Raw genomic sequence first — 18,627 nt, forward strand, 5'->3', positions numbered from 1 at the left:
TTATAAACCCCAGGAGGCATCTAACCTGAAACTCAGTCCTCAATGCCATGTGAGTCACACCTGGGTTGCTCTATGACTGAGAACATCTGTTTTTCAAACTCTGGACATCAATCCTCAGCCCTTTGGCTGAAGTTGAGACACAAATCAATGCTCCCTAAGCCTTAGTATGCATTCAAACAAGGAAGTATGCAACTCCCTTGGGAGTTTATTAAAATGCAAATTCTTAGGCACCAATGTCAGAGAATCTGACTCTAATTCTAGATAAGGTGGGTCTTAAGCAGCTACAGTTTTATTAGGCTTCCTAGTGATTTTGATGGGTGATAGGCTGAGCGCCATATTTTGAGAGATACCCAAATTCTAGTTAATGATAAGAGGTTACACTAACTCAAGAGGGCGCAGAAACATTCTCTCAAGATCTGACCCTTCCCGTTCTCTGTCCATGCATACTGGGCACAACATGCAAGTAAAGAATCAATTGAGATTTTGAGTGAAGTCAGGCAGATTTTTGTCTTAGCAAATTATTTCAAGTACAGTCTATCCATTTTGCATATATTTATAAATGGGTGCATGTATCTGTATGCATATTTACACATATGTGCATATATTATATATTTATGATTAAATCACCGAATCATCTTACAGGTTAACATGTTACTTAAGAAATAAAATTGCAAAAGCGTCTTAAAGAATATATGTGTCAATAATGTCATTCAAGAAAAAGTGGTGGCCTAAAGTTAATAAGGTGCCATATATTGAGATTTTTGATTGATCTAAAGGAATTATCCCAAAACATTCTTCAGTGACATCATAAAAGTTCTAAGATAAATTGGCAAGTTATATGCACCTTTTATCATGTGACTTTGGAGGGAAGGATTATCACAATCTATAAAATAAACATAGCAATATCAACAATGTAATAATACCAACAACCATTATTTATTGCACATAACCATGTTCCAGGCACTCTATGAGCCCTGAACATATCTCAAGTCCCTTAAAACTTAATAACTCTTAAGCATGCCCTATTGCTATATTTCAGATGATAAAATGAAGCTTGAAGAGATTAAGTTACACATATAGCATCACATGCCTAATAGAATGCAGAATTAGAATTGCAATTCAAGACTGAATATATCACATGCTAAATAAAAACTGCACTCAGTATTATAGCAGATTGCCTCACAGCTAATTGTGAGTAAAGTAGTTCTTATTAGAAACACATATACACAGGCACAATTATTTCCCTTCATATAGCCCATGACATGGGAAGTGCACTTGATTAAATAAAGGCTGTTAAGTTTGCTGCTGAAAGATAAGAGGACTTACAAACTACTAATCAAAACTTTGATGGATAAATGAAACTTTGACCTTTTTATTTGTCATTGTTGTCATCACGACCATTGTCTTCATCTTCATTATTATCAAGATTCTAGGCACAATAACCACAGTGTTTCCCCACAGTGGGCAAGGCACTGTGTAATCACCATGTCCGTTCCATCTTATCTCACCTCCAAATAGCTTACTCACTGGTAGAACCTCCATATACTTGTGTACTGGAAATACATTGCCCACTCTGGGTACAGCATCAAAAGAAGTCCCTCTGAAGGTAAATTTTTAAAATTTTATTTCATCAGCCACACTGCAGATCATTTCAGTAAACCCTGTTTTCCTCAGTTTCATGGTAGCAGACAAATATAGTACAGTAATCCTTCCATACATATTTATGCTTCTCTAAGTATATTCACAAGTATGGTGAGATGTTAGTGTCTCTTGAGTTACATAAAAGTGTTAGCTGATACACTGAATTGCATTAGGAGAAAAAGCCAGGGAGAAAGTCTTCACCCGTGAAAAAGGCCAGGAATGGTTTTCTTCCCTCCATGAAATAAGATGCTAATTGCGTGAAACCATCATTTTACAAACTCTTGCTGCAGCGAAATTTTAGAGAATGAAATTTCAAAATCTAGAAAATACATCACATTTGCATATTACAAGATGACAACTAATACAAAAGCAGAATAGAATGTTAACTTTGTATCTCTTAGGAGCAAATGCAAAGAGCAAATTGGAAATGTATATCATTTAGCACATGTTCTCTGGTGAAAGACTATGACCAGACATACAATGAAGACCTACCCATCCAGCAGCACACCATCCACGGAGGTGTGAGTTACGTGGTATTTCTTCTTTATGCATGTATACAGAGCACACATACAGGTGTAGTAAGTAAATTATTATGGGTAAAGGTACAAGAAAATAAAATGACAGAAAAAATTATAATATTGCATGAAAAAGACTTGATTTGTAACTTAATTCTTGTGTGTCTGAAATTGGCTAAAAGTTTTGTCCCATTGAAATTTGTATAAAGTTGTGAAGAATATCTAAAATAAGCATAAGTGACATGTGATGCAACATACTTATATATTACATTGTAAGATGAGGCTTTTCGGAAGCAAACTGATTCACGCTGAAATATATTTTAAAAACTATGTTTGTGTCCACATACAGAACCATGGTATAATCTTTAAAAAGCAATATATGATTCTTGATTTGACTTTTGACTATTTTATGATTATAAACTATTTGGCCTTGGACAGTAAAAATGACCATAGAAAAAAATGTGATATATTATTTTCCAATAAAGAAGACAGAACTTATTTCTCAGTAATAAAACCTAGTAATGACTGCAACTACAATTGCAGCTATTAATTAAGTTAATTGTTTGTAATAAAGAAAAAATCGTCTGAGCTGATTCCTGAGTTAATTTATATGTTTTTAAATGAGCAAGAATTCTATAAATAGAAGGCCTTCTAAAGAGATATTCCCTGAAGGAACAAGCAGTATTACAAGATAAAATTCAATTATAACAAAGGTATTGATATCTTTCACTAAGTATATTATCTTAATCATTTATATTATCATTAATACAATTTCAAGTTTAATTTCATTATAAAATATTGGTTTTTAATAGTATACATGGGCTTGACCACAGATAAATGAGGGAGAGCCACTTCTCAGTAAACATGTGGTTTATCCAGCAAAAGAAAAGAAAGCTCATAGGCAAGCAAAATATACTAATACTCAAGAACAGACAAATTATAATTGTTTAAACAGCTAAAAAATATTTTTAGTTTTATAACTTTGAATTGAACTGGGGAAGTACCTGTAAAATATGTTTTTTCTCCACTAGAATGCATTTCCCAAAATGAGTTTAAGTACATTACAAAAGGAGAAACATGCTGGCAATCCCAGTAATTCTGTTCTGGAGCCAGTTATTTTGCTACCTCTGGGCAAGTCACATCACTTATCTTGGCCTCAGGTTAGAACGGACCAGTGGGTCCAAACTGTGGAACATATCACACCCACAGTTGTGTTTTGTATAAAATGCAGCATATTTGGTCGGCTGTGGTGGCTCATGCCTGTAATCCCAGCACTTTGGGAGGCCAAGGGGAGGCAGATCACCTGAGGCCGGGCATTCGAGACCAGTCTTGCCAACATGGTGAAACCCCATCTTTACAAAAAGTACAAACATTATCTGGGCGTGGTGGCAGGTGCCTGTAATCCCAGCTACTCTGGAGGCTGAGGCAGGAGAATCGCTTGAACCCAGGAGACGGAGGTTGCAATGAGCTGAGATCACGCCACTACACCCCAGCCTGAGTGACAGAGTGAGACTCTGTCTCAAAAAACAAAACAAACAAACAAAAAAAACCATATTTAAGATTTTTGAACCACGGTGGAAAAAACGAATCAGGAGATGACATAGTAAGAGAGAAGAAGAGAAAGGTGAGAGCTGGTGGGTGGGGAGAAAAGGTAAGGCTGACAGAGCCTGAATTTTGGCTTCTCTTAAAAAAAAAAGAGAGAGAGAGAGAGAAGCATAGCAACAACGAGCTGGAACAGAGATTTCTCTGCCCTTTTTAGTGGGCTCGCCTTTCCAGTTCACCTTAATCCTAATTGTGATCTCCACACAGAAGCAAAGTGCCGGTTGCCATTTTGCATCTCACTGGTAATAAAACTTTTCATAGAGCAGAAAAAAATGTTTGCCATTCTTGATTCTATCAAAATGAGGAAGTACTGATTTCCATTCTCTCCTTGGCAGCAGCCACAGGTATTGGAGTTTGTGTCTCTCAGACCAGACCATCTAAATAAAATCTCCTTTTATTCTGTGACTCCAAGTCTGAGTCACATTGACCTAAAGCCTGACCCTTTTCCTCCAAAATCCAAACCGATACTCACTCCCCAAGTAATCAAAATAACACTTGTAATTTTGCCCATAAATTGACTAGACTTCTCTCATAATTGGACTTCCTCAAAAGAGATTGATCATTTTGCCTTTTAACCAAATTTGTTCAAATATGTATGAGGTCAGTATGAAAAGGCAGAAAAAAAAATGAACGTTCTTTATGAGAAACCCAAAATCAGCATAGGAGCAAGCCGTTTACTTCTAGTTTGTGACCTACCAAGCCAAGAGTTCAAAAGATAGCCCCCTTCCTTGCTGCTTTTATGTTTTCCATCTTGCTCTCTTTTATGGCTTTTCTCCTGCTTCTCATCTCATGCTGTTTACCCATTGCCAAAAATGACATCCTTTGGAGCACCTAAAAATGAGGTGGCATGGCCCATCTACCTGTTGTCTAAAAGAGACACGTATGTGGAAGGAACCTACCCAGGGATTCCGTTGGTGTCTCAACTGAAAGTCTCAAAATGTAATTTCCAAAACTGAAGGCTGTTATTTGCTGTTAACTTACTTCTCATTAAGATACTATGATGTCATTTGCTCAAGTCAAAATAACTGGAAGGAATTTTTTATTAAATGCTGATTAAGGTTTTTAGCATTGAGGATGCCAGCTAGCTTAAAAACATCTTCTCTAAATCAATACTCACGAAGCTTCTATAGTTGTGACAAACACACGCTGTAAGCCTGAAGGTGATCGAAGTTATTACTCAGAAAATGGCTCTTCCCTCTCAGGCTCTCTCAGCACCAAGCTTTCAAGGGATCATTGCCTGTGGGGCATGATATCGTTCTCATCTATAGATAGGGACCAGCTTAGGCTCAGAAGTAGAATAGTAAAGTGCCACCAAAAAGTTCTTGCTGAAAATTATTTCAGGCTTGTCCCTACGCCTCTTCCATATGATATCATCCTAGTTCACAAGCCACAGTAGCATTTCCCACCATGATATCTTTCAGTAGTATGCTCCAAAGAATGCAAAGAGTCAACAGAGGAATAATACTGGGAACAGCATTAGGAAGAACAGAATGGGAGGAAATGACTATTACTACCCCAGTTTTCTTCCTAGTGAAACTGCTTTCTTCATGTCATTTATCTGCCTGGAAATGTCAATGGCTTCCATTGTCAAGAGTATTAAGTCTACATAACTTCATCTGTAATTGAAACATATGAACCTTAGAGCTACAACTGCCTTTATGATCTCATTGCCTACAATTCTCTCATAAGAACTCTGGGCTCTCTCAGCTTATGGCACCCATCCTATTTCTGATTCAAATTGAAAGATTATTTTTCTTATTCAAGACTCCTAGGTCTCATTCCAAAGATGAAGCATGCCTGCTACTTTTGAAAATATGAAGAATTCTTTTGATAGCTGTTTGTACCCAGTTTCTAAGAGCCTGAAGAAATGACAACACAACTTCACAAAGCCATGCTTTCATGAAAACCATAATGATAAGTCTCCTTTCCTCCCTCCACCTCCAGTTCTTAGATTAAGATCCATTAGCCACTCAGAAATAAAATACAAGTAAGGGAAAAAAATAAAACCAGGACAATGGAGAAGCAGGAGGCTATGAGTGTTTTCTAATAGTTTGTAGCTACTGGAAGTGTTCAATTGGAGTTGAAGTGGCCAAAAAATTATAACACTCTCCTACTTTCATATCTTCTTCCTCATTTTAACAGCTTTTACTCATGGCTTTTCACACTTACCGAAATAAAGAGAATTCTAAACGCATTGGCTACATTGTGGTAAAATAATTCACTAAAGACCTTATCATGTGTCACAGCTATGCTTTGACCACAGTGGGAGATAATAAAGAGCCTATATTTTGTAACAATTTTTATTTTTCTTGGAATATCTTCTTCAAGACCAATATATGATGAACTTTCTCTAATGATACCAGTGTAAATGCTTTTCTAAGTTGGCTATAGAAGGCATGTTCAAGCTCAAGATCATGCTCTGCAATGACTGGATGGTTTGGCTCTTTCAGTAAGTGTCAAAGAACAATGAGGACTAGATAGTGTTTCTCTGTAGCAATAATAATTGAAATGCTAAAAACAATACAAACAATGGCTAACATATAGTGAGCACAAGCAATCTGCCAGCGGTCTTCCAAATGTCTTACATATGCTAACCTACTTACTCCTCATACTCACACAAGCCTTATAAGGTTGACATTGTGATGCTCACTTTATGGATGAAGAACTGAGGCTCAGCAGTAGGAGATATACCTAATGCTAAATGACGAGTTAATGGGTGCAGCAAAACAACATGGCACATGGATACATATGTAACAAACCTGCACATTGTGCACATGTGCCCTAAAACCTAAAGTATAATAATAAAAAAAAAAGAGAGGAAAAATAAAAAGAAGAACTGAGGCTCTGTGAATAAGAAATATGCCCAAAGGGACTGAGCAAATAAGTGGATAGAACTGGAATCTGAACTCAAGGGAACTAACTCCAAAACCCCCACTTTTAAGTCTTATAGAATGTGGCTCTGCAATTGGGGTTGTGCATAAATGCAGTGAGATTATGGGTATTTTATATGATGTATCTACCACCATTCCTGGAAAATAGCATGTGACCAGAAGTGCTCATTTTCTTTTTCTTATCCTTCCACAGATTGAATAGCTGAGGCTTGATAGAGTTACATCACTTGTCCAAAGAGATAATGCCAGTGAATGGAATGGCCAGATCTAATTCCAGAATCCGTAAAGCTCCACTGCTTCTCTCTGAATATAATAACCCATCCATAAGCCCTAAGATATTAGACACATCAGTGATCACTCCATCTGCTTTTGGCCCATTGCTGTTGTCAGGATTTATGCATTTATGTCTGCAATAATTATTTATTGAGGACCTTCTCTCTTGCAGTTGCATATGGCCTTATAACTGAATTCTGACTTTGTGTCTCTCTTGGGATAGACAGATAAAAATTTTTCATATATGATATTCTTTCTGTCCCCTACCTCTCATCTATGAGCCTGAAACAGCAGATTCAGTAGAACAGTCAGAGTTTCTCAGGAATGCCAGAGCCACAAGTTGGGAGGAGCCCAGGTCTGTCCAATAATCTGGAACATCCATCAACCAGGAACATTGTTGCACTTTATGTGACTAAAAAACATTTTTTAAGGAAAAAAGCACTAAAATTTTGGGTCATCTTTGTTACAATACCTGTGTCACTTTCCTAATGTACAATCACAAATGTAAAATGCACACACACAGAGTGTGAGGAAATATATTGCTATTGGACTACTTGTAGTCCATTTAATTTTTTTATATAGCTATAGCCAGATCTGGGGTGAAATGGTTTAGAATAATAATTTCCAATAGTATACATCATACCTTTAAAAAGACTTTTATGGATGGATAAGTAGCTAATTATGGAACTTTCCTGCAATGTAAGTGATGAGAGAAACTCTTTATATATGCTTTGTTTTTTTTCTGAATGCATAGGTTCAGAATTATTAAACAAACCCTCATCTTTTGATAGCCAATAATCAATTTCTCATTTTCACGGAATAGAATTGCATTAGAGGGGATGTTGGGAAAGTTATGGACTACCTCATCTTTCTACTATAAAAAATAAAACTACTTGTCTGTATTGAATTTGATTTTGTATGTTCAATGAAATATATCATATCCTTATAATAACATTATATAAGTTGCAATAACTATCTTTACAAGGTTTTCTTATCAGAACATTCCTTAATTATTTTAAAAAAGAATTTCTTGAGAAAACTGAACACTAGAACTCTAGAAAAATGCAAATTATTGCCTGTAGAATAATGCAGGGAGCAGTGCCATACTTGGCATCCGTAGTTGGACAGAATCTACTCTATAAGATTGCAACCCCTTTCTAGGTGTAACCAGAATCAACTACCTATTCCTAGGCTTTATTGGTATCCTCTTATAAGAAAACTGAGAGATTTTCCTATACTTCTAAACTTAAGAAACACGTTACATTCTGCTTAACAAGGGAGAGACTTCTTTGTGCAATTTTCATAAAAACAACATTTAATGACTTCTGCTGACATATTGACTTGATGCCTTGGAGCAAGTGAGTAGCTAAACTGATGAATCCAAGCTCTCATTGATTGTGTGCAAGAAATATGCAACAAGGGAAAGTGTGAAGAGGGAAACTGAACAGTCGTAGTATGTTAAACCCGGTGCTATCTATCTCATAGATTATCTCATCTAATCTTATATGTTCATGTAACAGTATCTACCAAAATATTTATGACTATATATTACAAGTGAGGAAACTGAAACTCTCAGAGCTGGGTGGTAAAGGGCAGAAAGCTTTAGGCCAGGGCTGATTGATTCTAAGGGTTGTCATCTTCCTACATGCAAATACATTATTTCAAATTAGAATAAAGACAAAAGTCAAAAATAAAGTAGATTAAAAAATTAAATCAGGCCGGGTGCAGTGGCTCACACCTGTAATCTCAGTACTTTGGGAGGCCGAGGCAGGCGGATCACAAGGTCAGGAGATCAAGACCATCCTGGCCAACATGGTGAAACCCCGTCTCTACTGAAAATACAAAAATTAGCTGGGAATAGTGGTGCATGCCTGTAATCTCAGCTACTCTGGAGGCTGAGGCAGGAGAATCGCTTGAACCAGGGTGTTGGAGGCTGCAGTGAGCTGAGATCACACCACTGTACTGCAGCCTGGGAAACAGAGTGAGACTCTGTCTCAAAAAAATAAAATAAAATAAATAAATAAAACAATTAGAAACTCCACTCTGAAAATGAGAATGTATTATCAACATGTTCGCAATATTTAAATTTTGTTTGAAATTCTGTTGGGTGGTGAATAGAAGTACTTCAATTAAATATAATTATCGTGTGTTAATGAACATTGTAGGTAATATTGTTGAAAATACCAAGATGCTCTCTGCACCATGTATAATTAATGCAAAACATCTCAGTGGTTAGTTTTAATTTTGTTCTAGGGCCATGACTGGAAATTATACAGTGTTACTAATATTTTCTTTTCTACCTTTTTTTTCTGAAATAAAGTACTTGCTTTTATAAGGCATTCCTCAAAAGTGAGAACATGATTCCAAAAGCAATTGTTATTGTGTCCATACTTATTAAGCTACATTTTCCCCTGAACAACACTTGCCAAGTTTCTTATACAATATACTTAATCTCTCTTTCTTAGCTGGGATAAGAATAAAATAATGTATTCATTGTCCTTTGAGGATTGAACAACGATAAGAAAACCAATGATGTCATCAATCTACTTTATCATAAATTACCATTATCCTCTACTCTTTAGGACTCTAATTACAGCTCATCTTAATTACCTCTATTTTTCAGATAAGGCACCTGAGTCAGAAAGGTTAAATAATTTGTCCATGAAACTCAGCAAGGGGATAATTGAGCCAGGATTAAACCCAGAAATTCCATATATCCGTGCATTTACATCCATTCTCACTGCTTCATGGGCAATGCATTTCATAAATTAGTATTTCGGTTGAAATACCTCTTGGCCCCTCAACCTTGTATCTGATACCTTATCATGCAATTCAAGTATATGTAACATCCAAGAAAGAAACGAAAAGTCTTTCTCTTTATTTTTACTCTCTTTAAATAAAATGCAGCATATTGAAGAAAAGATTGCCTTCTTCCAATAAAATTTTAGAAAAAGGACTGAAAGAACTTTCTCTTCAAAGATACTGCTATTAATTGGTTCTAAGTTTTGAGAAGTGTAAGGGATGCAATGAGAGGAACTAGAAAAAGATCAATCCAACCACATAGCTGGCAGAATTAAATACATAAATAAAATCTGAGAAGAACTCAATGAAATTGAGACCCAAAAATTCATACAAAAGATCAATGAAACCAAGTTAGTTCTTCAAAAGAATAAATAAATTGATAGATAGATCGTTAGCTAGATGAACAAAGGGGATAAAAAGAGAAGATTCAAATAAATGCAATCAGAAATGACAAAGATGACCTTACAACCGCTCCCACAGAAATACAAAAGATCCTCAGAGACTATTCTGAGCACTTCTGTGTAAAAGTTAGAAAATCTAGACAAAATAGATGAATTCCTGAAAACACACAACCTCCAAAGATTCAATCAGGAAGAAAGTGAAAACCTGAATAGACCAATAAGAAGTTTGGAAATAGAATCAATAATTAAAAAAATAACCAACCAAAAAGAGACCTGGACCAGATAGACTCATAGCCAGATTCTATCATATGCACAAAGAAGAACTGACATCATTCCTCCTGCAACTTTTCCAAAAATTCAAAGAGGAAGAGTTTCTCCCTAACTCATTCTAAAAAGCCAGCCTCATCCTGATACCAAAATCTGGCAGAGACACAATAAAAAAAGTAAATTTCATGCCAATATCCCTGATGATCATGGACACAAAGAACCACTACAAAATGCTAACAATCCAAATCCAGTAGCACTTCAAAAAGTTAATTTAAGTTGATCAAGAAGGTTTTATTTCTGGGATGCAATGTTGGATCAACATACGCAAATCAATAAATATGATTCACCACACAAACAGAATCAAAAACAAAAACCATATGCTCATCTCAATAGATGCAGAGAAAGACTTCAATAAAATCCAATATCCCTTCATGATAAAAAATCCTCAACAGATTAAGCATTGCAGGAACATACTTCAAAATAATAAGAACCATCTATGACAAACCTGCAGTCAACATCATGCCAAATGGGCAGAAGCTGGAACCACTCCCCTTGAGGACTGGAAGCAGATCAGGATGCCCACTCTCATCACTCTATTCAACACAGTACTGGAAGTCCTAGCCAGGGTAAATCAGAAAAGAGAAATAAATAAAACACATCCAAACAGGAAAAGAAGTAAAACTATTCTCTCTTTGCCAAAGATATGATTCTATGCATAGGAAACCCTAAAGACTCCACCAAAAGGCTCCTGGAACTGATAAATAACTTTAGGAAAGTTTCAGGATACAAAACCAATGTGCAAAAATGAGTAGCATTTTTATACACCAATAATATTCTAGCTTAGAACCAAATCAAGAACATAATCCCATTTATAATAGCCACAAATAAAATTAAATACATAGAAATCCATCTAACCAAGAAGGTGAAAGATCTCTACAAGGAAAACTACAAAACACTGCTCAAAAAAATCAGAGACTCTCTAATACAAATAAATAGAAAATTATTCCATGCTCATGGGTTGGAAGAATCTGTATAGTTAAAACGGCCATACTGCCTAAGGCAACTTACACATTCAATACTATCCCTATCAAAATGCCAATATCATTTTTCACAGAATTAGAAAAATCTATTCTAAAATTCATTTGGAACAAAAAAAGAACCCAAATAGTCAAAGCAATTCTAACCAAAAAGAATAACGCTAGAGGTATCACATTGCCTGAGTTCAAACTATACTATGAAACTACAGTAATCAAAACAGCATAGTACTTGATATAGTTTGGCTCTGTGTCCCCAACCAAATCTTATCTTGTGGCTCCCATAATTTCCACATGTTGTGAGAGGGATCTGGTGGGAGATGATTGAATCATAGGGGTAGGCCTTTCCTGTGCTGTTCTTGTGATAGTGAATGGGTCTCACAGGATCTTATGGTTTTTAAAATAGAAGTTGCTCTGTACAAGCTCTCTCTTTGCCTGCTGCCATCCATGTAAGATGAACTTGCTCCTCGTTGCCTTTCACCATGATTGTGAGGCCTTCCCAGCCATGTGGAACTGTAAGTCCCATTAAATCTCTTTCTTTTGTAACTTGCCCAGTCTACAACCATATAATCTTCAATAAAATTAACAAAAATAGGCAATGGAGAAAGGATTCCCTATTCAATAAATGGTGCTGGAAGAATTGGCTAGCCATATGCGGAAGAATGAAACTAGACTCCTACCTCTCACCATATGTGAAAATTAATTAAAGATGAATTAAAGATTTAAATGTCTGACCTCAGAATATAAAAATCCTAGAAAAAAAACAGGAAATACCATTCTCAACCTAGGTTTTGGCAAAGAATTTATGGCTAAGTCCCCAAAAGCAATTACAACAAAATCAAAAATTGATGTGGGGCCTAGTTAAACTAAGAGCTTCTGCAGAGCAAAACAAATTACCAACAAGCATACAGTATATAGAATGAGAGGAATTATTCATAAACTGTGCCTCTGACAAAGGTCTAATATCCAGAATCTATAAGGAACTTAAATCAACAAGCAAAAAACAAAAACAAAACAAAAACAAAAGCAAAAAAATCCCAATGAAAAATAAGCAAAGGACATGAATAGATATTTCTCAAAAGAAGGCACACAAGTGGCCAACAAACATATACAAAAGTGTTTAAGATCACTAATCATCAGAGAAATGCAAGTCAAAACCATGATGAGTTACCATCTCACATCAATTGGAATGGTGACTATTAAAAAATCACAAAACTACAGATGCTGGCAAGGGAGCAGAGAAAAGAGAATGCTTACACATGGTTGCCACTGTTAAACATTTTTTTAAATTTTTTTTATTATAAACTTAGGTTTTAGGTACATGTCACAATGTCAGGTTTGTTACATATGTATCCATGTCATTTAGCATTAGGTATATCTCCTAATGCTGTCCCTACCCCTCCCCCCAACCCACAACAGTCCCCGGAGTGTGATGTTCCCCTTCCTGTGTCCATGAGTTCTCATTGTTCAATTCCCACCTATGAGTGAGAACATGCGGTGTTTGGGTTTTTGTCCTTGTGATAGTTTACTGAGAATGATGTTTTCCAGTTTCATCCATGTCCCTACAAAGGACATGAACTCATCGATTTTTATGGCTGCATAGTATTCCATGGTGTATATGTACCACATTTTCTTAATCCAGTCTATCGTTGTTGGACATTTGGGTTGGTTCCAACTCAGAGATTTCTCAAAGAACTTATAATAGGACTACCAACTGAGCTAATAACCCCACTACTGGGTGTATTCCCACAGGAAAACATTCTATCAGACATATGCACAATATGTTCATTGTAGCACTGTTCACAATAGCAAAGAAATGGAATCAACCTAAGTGCCCATAAACAATGGATTTGATTTTTTTAAAAATGTGGTACAAATACACCATGGAATACTAGGAAGCCATAAAAAAGAACAAAATTATGTCCTTTGCAGCAATATGGATGAAGCTGGAGGCCATTATCCTAGGCAAGCTATTGGCAATAATAGCAAGTCAAATATTGCATGTTCTCACTTATAAGTCGGAGCTAAACACTGAATACACATGAATGTATAGATAGGGACAATAGACACTGGGGATCACTAGACGGTGAAGGGAGGTAGGTGGGGGTGTGAGCTGAAGAACTGCCTGTTGGGTACTATGCTTACTACCTGGGTGATGGGATCATTGGGACCTCAAGTCTCAGCATCGGCAATTTACCCATGCAACAAATGTGTATATGTATACTTTAAAGTTTAATAAAAGTTGAAATTGTTAAAAAGTATAATGGAAACTCTTTCACCACTAGTAAACAATAAATTATGAAAAAATCACTAATATGACATATGTGGCTTGTAAAAAATTTCTAGTTAAGTAATTTGAGAAGGTAGTAATGGATACACATTCATTTTCCTATAGATATTAAGAATTTCATCCTTTCTTTCCTGTTAACACATAAGACGGGGGGCTTGCCCTTCACTTTGCTGACACATGATCTACTCTAAAATCAGCATGTTACTGGAAATATAACATTCAAAATACACCCCCTTTTCAAATTCCCTGAATACTGGTGACCTCATGCTTTTGGCAAATATCGACAGATCTTCCCAACACTCCTATTGTGACCAAATTTAACCTCCTCTTCCCTCAACATACTGCCTCCAGGAGAATCTACAAATAGATGAGGTTCAACATATGTGATAAAACATATATTCCACTTTTGACAAATATTGAGGGGCTTCCTGGTCTCCAGGAAAGGAGAAAAATCAACAGAGTAATGACATGTCGGGGGTCATGGTCATAGGATGGTGATTCTGGATTGAGGGCAGTTTTCCTGCACCCTCTGCTGATTGACTTTGCATGTGTCTAGCTTCTCCGCTAATCACTGTAGCACCTTAACACACTTCTGCCCCTCACATACTCACAAGTCAAAGTCCCAACGGGCAAATATAAACACAAAGATTCCTTGTCAATTTTTCCAAACAGACTAACCCTTCCTACAGCCACAGCAAAGCTTCTAGATAAAGGGATGTTAAACTCTTCTGGGGGGACTAATAAACCCTCAGCTATTTTGAAATTAATTTCACTTGCAACACCAGAAAACATAGCCCTTCTTTGTACGGCATGTCAGAACACATTTTTAACCCCCAACTCCAAATACCACAACCTAATATGTAATCAAAGCCCCAACTCTCTACAGGTTACATTATCTTCAAGTCCCCAGTCTCCTCATCAAAGTCTTGTCAGAAGAAATGAAAGTTTTTTACTTTTTTTTTTCTCTCTGTACTCCACAGCTCTCAGAGCAGAAAGCTACTTCCTGAAACTCTTTTAGACTCAGCTCAGGAGATTTAAGACTCTAAGCTTTGTGGCTTCACCTGACTTCCTCAGCCCTGAATGGGGTCCTCTGCTCATCACAGGGCAAATTTGTGAGCTACAGTTCTGAAGTCCATCTGGGTCAGGAACAGACAGCCTGCTTTGTCATTGTACCCGAGATAAAAGGGAAACAGAGGACTGTTGGTAGTGAGTACATACAGGACTGTAGACTGCTTTGTTCTTTTCATACTCCCTGCCAGAGAAGAGTGGATAGGAGGTACTATTGCTGGAGTCACAGGCTGAATGTTCTTGTTTTACCACGTATCATTTCTCAAAGAAGATTGAGCTTTCTGACTATCCTGCAGATCTAACAATTGCTCATTAATACCAGAATCCTAACCCCAAAAGGGTTATATGACCGTAGCATAAGACGTTAATTTGATTTACAGTGGTCAAGGTAAGAACAATATCACCCATCACTGCCTAAAGAAAACTTTAAAAAGTGTAGTTTGTAATGAATGCACAGCAATAATCCAAAGATTGTGTGTATTTTTCTAAAGAAATGGTTACATAAGCTTACCTTGTTTTATTGTGCTTTGCTTTATTGTGCTTTATAGACATTGCATTTTTTTAAATAAATTGAAGATTTGAGGCAAACCTCTGTCAAGCAAGTCTGTTGTCACCGTTTTTCCAACACTATGTGATCACTTATTGTTTCTTTGTCAAATTTTGATAATTCTCACAGTATTTCAAACTTCTTCAGTATTATTATATGATATGGTTTGGCTCAAACCATATCTCCCAACCAAATCTCATCTTGAATTTCCATGTGTTGTGGGAGGGACCCGCTGGGAGGTAATTGAAGCATGGGGGCAGGTCTTTCCCGTGCCGTTCTCGTGATAGTAAATAAGTCTCACCAGGTCCCATGGTTCCATAGGGGGAGTTTCCCTGCAAGAACTCTCTCTTTGCCTGCCACCATCCATGTAAGACATGACTTGTTCCTCCTTGCTTTCCACCATGATTGTGAGGCCTCCTCAGCCATGCGGAATTATAAGTCCATTAAACCTCTTTTTTTTTTTTTCCCAGTCTCGGGTATGTTTTTATCAACAGTGTGAGAACAGACTAAAACATTATATCTGTTTATGGTGATCTGTGATTGCCTTTGATGTCACTATTGTAATTGCTTGGGGGCACCACGAACCATGCCCATATAAGATGGCAAACTTAATCAGTTAGTGCTTTATGTGTTCTCACTGCTCCACCAACCAAATATCCTCCGTCTTTCTTCCTCTCCTCAGGCCTCCCTCTTCCCTGAGACATGACAATGTTGAAATTAGGCCAATTAATAACCCTCACAATGGACTCTAAGTGCTCAAGTGAAAGGAAAAGCTGCACATTACTCACTTTGAATCAAAAGGTAGAAATGATTAAGCTTAGTGAGGAAGGCAAGTCAAAAGCCAATATAGGCCAAATGCCACATTTCTTATTGCCAGTAGTTACCCAAGTTGTGAATGCAAAGGAAAAATTCTTAAAGGAAATTACAAGTGTTACCGCACTTAGTATTTGAACAGCCTTCTTGCTGATATGGAGAAAGTTTTAGTGGTGTGGGTAGAAGATTAAACCAGCCACACATTCTCTTAAGCCAAAGATTAATTCAGAGCAATGCTTTAACTCATCAGTTATATGAAGGCTGAAGTAGGTGATTGACCTATGGAAGAAAAGTTTGCAGCCAGCAGAGATTGGTTGATTAGGTTTAAAGAAAGTAGGCATTTTCATAACATAAAAGTGCAAGGTGAAGCAGTAAGTTATCCAGAACATCTAGCTAAAATAACTGATGAAGGTGGCTATACTAAAAAGACTTTCGATGTAGAAGAAACAGCCTTCTGTTGGAAGAAGATGCCATCTAGAGCTTTCCTAGCTAGAGAGAAGTCAATACCTGGTTTCAAAGGACATGCTGACTCTCTTGTTAGGAGTTAATGCAGCTAGTGACTTTAAGTTGAAGCCAATGCTCATTTACTATTTCAAAATATTAAGGCCCTCAAGAATTATGCTAAACCTACTCTGCCTGTGCTCTAGAAATGAAAAAACAAAGTGTGGATGACAGTTCATCTGTTTACAGCATTATTTATTGAATATTTAAAGCCCATGTTGAGACCTACTGCACAGAAAAAAAAAGAATTCCTTTCAAAATATTACTGTTCATTGACAATGCACCTGGTCACTCAATAGCTCTAATAGCTCTCATGGAGATGTACAAGGAGATTAATATTTTTATGCCTGCTAAGATAACATTCATTCTAAAGCCATGAATCAAGGAGTAATTTTGACTTTGAAATCTTGTTATTTAAGAAATCTATCTCATAAGGCTATAGCTGCCACAGATTGTGATTCATTTGATAAATTTGGTAAAAAAAAAAAAAAAAAAGTACCTTAAAAAGTTCTGGAAAGGATTCACCACTCTAGATATCATTAAGAACACTTGTCATTCATGCGAAGAGTTCGAAATATCAACATGAACAGAAATTTGGAAGAAGTTGGTATCAACCTTCTGGATGACTTTGAGGCACTGAAGACCTCAGTGGACTGCAGATGTGGTAAAGTATAAATTATAACAAGAGAACTAGCATTAGAAAGGGAGCTTGAAGAAGTAACTGAATTGCAGCAATCTCATGATAAAACTTGAACACATGATGAGTTGCTCCTTAGGGATGAACAAAGAAAGTGGTTTCTTGAGATGAAACGCACCCCTGGTAAAGGTGCTGTGAACATTGTGGAAATGACAAGAAAGGACTTAGAATATCACATAAGCTTTGTTGATAAAGCAGTGTCAGGGTTTGAGAGAAATGACTTTAATTCTACTCCGGGGAAGATGTTCTCAAACAGCATCACCTGGTTTGGCATAGGTAAAGGATGGAAAAAGAAAAAAAAAAATAACAGCGTTGCATTCTACAGAGGAATCTTTTCTAAAAGGAAGAGTTCAATTGGTGTGGAAAACTTTGCTGTTGTGTTATTTTAAGAAATTGCCACAGCCACCCCAACCTTCAGCAACCACCACCCTTATCAGTCAGCAGCCATCAACACTGAGAAGACCTTCTACTGGCGAAAATATAGGACTCGATGCAGGCTCAGATGAGCATCAGCATTTTTTAGCAATGAAGTATTTTTTTAATTAAGGTATGTACATTGTTTAGACATAATGTTTATACTTAATAGACTGGATTATAATGTAAAAATAATTTTTCTATGTACTGGAAAACCAAAAAATTATTGAGACTTGCTTTATTGCAATATTCACTATATTGCCATGGTCTGGAACTGAACCCATGATATCTCCAAGGTATGTCTGTAAACAATCCAAAGAAATCTTAGCAATATTGATTTTAATCCAGATCCCTGTCATTCCAAAACACACGATAAACAATGAATTACTGCTTGATGCTGCCAGAATGATTGCTGAAATCCTACGTAGGAATTTTTTTTTTTTTTTTTTTTGGAAACTACTGAAGACATTTTCCCAGGAAGGACATAAAGTAATGCAATAGCACCCCTTCGTGGTGACATAAGGCTATAAAAATCATAACCAAGACCATTAATTTGTAAGGGTCTTTTTTAGAGTTTCCTGCAGAATTACATTGAAATGGCCTAAAGACTCATTTAGTAATCCTTTCCCTTCTCTTAGGCAGAACCACACTAGTATCACCTCACCAATATGGAAATTTACTGTGGTTTTAAAGGTCTCCAAAGGAAAGACTCCATGACCTCTCCCCGTACAACATTCCAGGGTTCTGCTTTCAGGTCTAATAAAAGTAACTTGACACACGAGCATGCACCCATTTCCTCTAGTTAAACCTGCCTCTTTGGTTGAGATGAGAACCAGATGGCTGTTATCCTTTTTATTCCTTGGCATCTATG

At 36.7% G+C, this 18,627-nt stretch overlaps 1 protein-coding gene and 1 long non-coding RNA gene across 8 annotated transcripts in view; one reads left to right on the top strand and one right to left on the bottom strand.

The window, feature by feature from the left end:
- Positions 1–18,627, bottom strand: part of NYAP2 (neuronal tyrosine-phosphorylated phosphoinositide-3-kinase adaptor 2) — a 335,656-nt gene that overhangs the window by 36,892 nt on the left and 280,137 nt on the right. The window lies entirely within an intron of this gene.
- LOC131383312 (uncharacterized) lies at positions 1,059–7,379 on the top strand. The gene is made up of 3 exons (XR_009213271.1): positions 1,059–1,606; positions 2,043–2,162; positions 6,843–7,379. It is a non-coding gene; the product is annotated as an uncharacterized LOC131383312 (long non-coding RNA).

This window comes from Hylobates moloch, unplaced genomic scaffold, assembly GCF_009828535.3.
Source record: "Hylobates moloch isolate HMO894 unplaced genomic scaffold, HMol_V3 SCAFFOLD_1, whole genome shotgun sequence".
NCBI classification, from domain to species: domain Eukaryota; kingdom Metazoa; phylum Chordata; class Mammalia; order Primates; family Hylobatidae; genus Hylobates; species Hylobates moloch.